Genomic DNA, 5,003 nt, shown 5'->3' with positions numbered 1-5,003 from the left:
GCAGAAGGATCTGAGTTTGAGGCCAGCCTGGTCTCCTGAGTGAGTGCCTAGCCCACTTAGGATATTTTTAAAGGACACCTTAGAGAGACTTTTATCAGGTGGGGGAGGTGACTCGGTGGATAAAAACACTTGCCCTGAGTGCTTGAAGACCTAAGTTAGAATCCCCAGAAACTGCACAAAAGCTGGATATGATTGTGTTACTTACCTCAGCTCTTATCTGTCGGGAACAGTAACTGGGTCCCAGTGTCTGCTTCTGTCACCCTAGCCTTCTTACCTGGAGCTACCATGTATGAGTGTGTCTTCATCCACATCGGTCAGGCTCTTGTTCATATCAGCAATGCCTGCTGGGAGCTCTACTGCCTGGAACATGGCATCCAGCCTGATGTCCAGATGCCAAGTGACAAGTCTTGCCTTGGCAATCACATGCCCTGGGCAGTGTTCATACGACTGGAACCCACAGTTAGTGATGAAGTTCACACTGGTACCCACCACCAGCTCTTTCACCCTGAGTAGCTTATCACAGGCAAGGAAGATGTTGCCAATAAGTCTGCCCAGGGCCACCACACCATTGGCAAGGAGATCATTGACCTTGTCTTGGACCTAATTTGCAAGCTGGCTGGCCAGTGCATGGGGCTTCAGGGCTTCTTGGTTCTCCACAGCTTTGGTGGGGGAACTGGCTCTGGGTTCACCTCCCTGCTGATGGAGTGGCTCGCTGTTGATTGTGGAAAGAAGTCCAAGCTGGAGTTTCCTACTTATCAAGACCTCAGGTGTCCATTGCTATGACTGAGATCTGCAATTTCATCCTCATCACCTATGTGGTCCTGAAGCACTCTGACTGTACCCTCATGGTAGACAATGAGGCCATCTATGGCAACCATTGTAGAAGCCTTGGCATTGAGCACCCAACCTACACTGACCTTAGCCACCTTATTAGTCAGAGTGTGTCTTTCACCACTGCTTCCCTCAGATTTGATGGGGCCCTGAGGGTAGACCTGACTGAATTCCAGACCAGCCTGGTGCCCTACCCTCGCATCCACTGCCCTCTGGCCACATATACCCCTGTCATCTCTGCTGAGAAAGCCTGCCATAAGCAGCTTTCTGTAGCAGAGATCACCAATGTCTGCTTTGAGCCAGCCAACCAGATGGTGAAATGTCACCCCCGCCATGATACATGGCTTGCTGCCTCTTGTATGTGGTTCCTTGTAGGAGGAGAGAGCAGCTTGTTGGTTCCCAGCCGCCTGGCTAGCTTAGACCCAAAATAATCACACAGAAACTGTATTAATTAAATCACTGCTTGGCCAATTAGCTCTAGTTACTTATTGGCTAACTCTTACATATGAATTTAACCCATTTCTATTATCTGTGTATTGCTTTGTGGCTGTAGCTTACTGGCTAAAGTTCTGGCATCTGTCTCCAGCGTGGCTACACGGTGTCTCTCTCACTCCGCCCAGCCTCCTTTCTCCTGGTATTCACTTTAGTTTTCCCTGCCTAGCTCTGTTCTTTTGCCCTATCACAGGCCAATACAGTTTCTTTATTCATTAGTCAATAAAAGCAGCACATAGACAGAAGGACCTCCCATACCAGTTCCTAAAGATATCAATGATGCCGTTACCATTATCTAGATCAAGCACAGCATCCAGTTAGTGGCCTGGTGCCCACTGGATTCAAGGTTGTCATTAGTTACCAATCTTCCACTGTGGTACTTGGTGGAGACCTGGCCAAGATCCAGAGAGCTGTTGCACGCTAAGCAAGACCACAACCATTGCTGAGGCCTGGGCTTGCCTTTATCACAGGTTTGACCTGATATATGCCAGGTGTGCTTTTGTACACTGTATGTGGGTGAAGGCATGGAGGAAGGGGAGTTCTCTGAGGCCTGTGAGGACTTGGCTGCCCCAGAGGATGATGAGGTAGTTGGTGTGGATTCTGTTCCAAGAGAGGGTGAGGAAGAAGGAGAGGAATACTAATCCATTCTTTCAGACCTTGGATCTTGTCAAACTTCCAGAACTTCAGCTTCAACACTAGTTGACAAACATGAGTGCTTATGTACTTGTAGTGATATTCCATTTGTATTTTAATAAATAAAGCCTGCCTGAAGATCAGAGAGTAAAACAGCCCCACTGGTCAACCTTACAGACCAGGCAGTGGTGACACACACCTTTAATCCCAGTAGCCACACTAGTTGCCATAGAAACTGGGCAGTCTTGGTACATGCCTTTAATTCCAGTTCTAGAGAGGAATATAAGATGGGAGGAGACAGCTCTCAGACACAGTCTCATTTTGAGGATTCCTGGAGGTAGGATCGCCATTCCAGATTGAGGTAGAGGTAAGAACCCATGGCTGGCTGTTTTGCTTTTCTGACCTTCATGTTGAACCCCAATATCTGTCTCTGTGTTTTTTATTAATAGTGCTACATGTACTATCTGGTTTTATGTCAACTTGACATGCGCTAGAGTCATCAGAGAGGAAGGAACCTCAGTTGAGAAAATGCCTCCATTAGATTCAGCTGTAAAGCATTTTCTCAATCAGTGATCAGTGGGACAGGGTGGGGCCATCCCTGGGCTGGTGGTCCTGGGCTCTATAAGAAAGCAGGCTGAGCAAGCCATGTGAAGGAAGTCAGTAAGCGGCACCCCTCCATGACCTCTGCATGCTGCCTCCAGGTTTCTGCACTGTTTGAGCTCCTGTTCCAACTTCCTTTGATGATGAACAACAATGTGGAAGTGTAAACCGAATAAACCCTTTGCTCCCCAACTTGCTATTTGGTCATGGTTCTTCACTGTAGCAATAGAAACCCCAAGACAGCTTCTAGTTGTGTTATTTTCCTTCTGTGATCATGTGTGCTTCTTCTCCATGTGGAATTGTAAGTTTTTTCTCCATAATGTCTGTAATCCCAGTGTTCCATGGGGAGCATTGAGGTAGAGATGGGGGAATCCCTGTACACAGCACAGGTTTCTATAATCCCAATTAGCTGTAAAATAAACTACAAACACACCTAAGGTACAAAGTGTCATGCCAGAAACCAAGTTCTGGGCTTAAGGAACAAGCTAGTGATTGAAGGCAAACTCACAACACCTCACCTCCTCCCTATACCTTCTGTGTATTTTTCCGAGAAGGAAAACAAACTGTCTCTATGACAAAGGGACTAACTGAAGTCAGCCTCAGACACCAGGAAACGAACCTCAAACACACACTGCTGCCTAAGTTGGGCGACCCTGAAACACCTGCAGCAGAGTGGGTACCACTGTGTTCCTACACGGCGTTTTTTCATCTCTTGCCTGTTTAAAACATGGAGTGGGAAGAATGTTTTAATCCTGAGATTTTACTCTTGTAACCTAGGAACAATAATTTGAGGCTGCTTCTAAGTAGGTAAGTGTTGCCATGGAGACCCAAAGAAACGTCTCTGAGGGCTCCTTCTGTATAGAGCTTACCACTACAAAACTGACATGAACTTTCAGGGATCCCTGTGAGATTTAGGGACAATTGCGCTTGCTGAGCCTTCGGGCTTTATTCGTCCTCAAAAAACTTTTTTAAAAAAATATTCAGATATACTTTCTATTAGAAAATAAAATGGTTTAACCTCTATTGAGAAGAATTTATGAATCACCATCAAAATTACAGAAAAACATACTCTTTAAACTGGCAGGTTTTTTTCTTAGAGTTTATTCCACACACATACGTATTTCATCCTATAGATAAGTACAGCAAACACACACACACACACCATCATGTATAGATGAGGGCATTTTGTTGTAATATTATTTGTAATGGAAAACATTACAATAGAAATGTTTAATATTTAGTTGTTTGTGCTATTGTGCACATGTGGGCCAGAGGACAGTCCGCAGGGATTGTCTCTTCTTCCACCAGGTGCGTTCTGAAGTTCAAACTCAGGGTTTTCAGGTGTGATGACTAACTCGGTTGTTGTCGACCTGATACAACTGAAGAATTGTTTTCATCAGATTGGTCCATGTCTGTGAGTGATTTCTTAATTGATGTAGGGGGACCCAGCCCACTGTGGGCAGAACCATCTCTAGAAAGACAGACAAATGAGTGAGATAGGTGGCAGTCCTTTGTGGCCTCCACTTCAGGTCCTGCCCTGACTTCCAGTCTTGGCTTCCCTAGATGATGAACTGCAAACAGTAAGTCAAATAGACACTCTCCTGCCCTCAGGTAGGTGTTGGTCAGTGTTCTATCACAGCAACAGAAGAGCAAGCCGGAGCACCAGGCTCTCGACAGCAAGTGCCTTTGTCAGGTGAATCAATCATCTTGCTAGCCCCAGGTTCAGTTAATTTTCTATGGCTGTGACGAGACACCACGACCAAGGCAACTTAAAAAGAAAGCAGTTAATTAGGATCTCACTTACAGTTTGAGAGGGCTAGTCTATTATCATCACAGCAAGGAATGTGGCAGTAGGCATGCATGACCCTGGAGCAGTAGCTGAGAGCTTACTCATTATCTATGGGCAGCTGGCAGAAAGAGGGGAAGGAGAGAGAAGGGGTGAGAGGGGGGAGGAAGGAGAGAGAGGGAGAAGAGAGAGGGGGGAGAGAGAGAGACAGAGAGAGAGAGAGAGAGAGAGAGGGAGAGGGAGAGAGGGAGGAGAGAGAAAAGGAAGGAGGGAGAGAGGGAGGAGAGAGAAAAGGAAGGAGGGAGAGAGGGGAGAGGGAGAGAGGGAGGAGAGAGAAAAGGAAGGAGGGAGAGAGGGAAGAGAGAGAGAGGGAACGAGAGAGAGGGAGGGAAAGAGAGGGAGACTCTAATCTTGGTGTGGACTTTTGAAACCTCAAAGCCCACCCTCAGTGACACATCTCTGACAAGGCCACACCTCCTAATCCCAAACAGTCTATTAACTGGGGACCAAACAAGCATTCAAATACTTGAGTTTATGGGGCCATTCTCATTCAAACTACCATCAGGTTTTTTTTTTTTAATTTTCTTTTTCTTTCTCTTTCTTCTTTTTCCTCCCCTCCCCCTTTTTTTTGTGAGACAGGGTTTCTCTGTGTAGCCCTGCC

At 46.3% G+C, this 5,003-nt stretch overlaps 1 pseudogene; it reads left to right on the top strand.

Moving 5' to 3' along the window:
* The first annotated feature begins 285 nt into the window (after positions 1–285).
* LOC121455935 lies at positions 286–1,964 on the top strand (annotated as a pseudogene).
* The last annotated feature ends 3,039 nt before the right edge of the window (positions 1,965–5,003 follow it).

This window comes from Microtus oregoni, unplaced genomic scaffold, assembly GCF_018167655.1.
Source record: "Microtus oregoni isolate MIOR12 unplaced genomic scaffold, Mior012 000014F_ref0000157, whole genome shotgun sequence".
Classification (NCBI taxonomy): domain Eukaryota; kingdom Metazoa; phylum Chordata; class Mammalia; order Rodentia; family Cricetidae; genus Microtus; species Microtus oregoni.
Note: the sequence above shows the minus strand (reverse complement) of the source record. Positions and strands in the feature narration are given on the sequence as shown.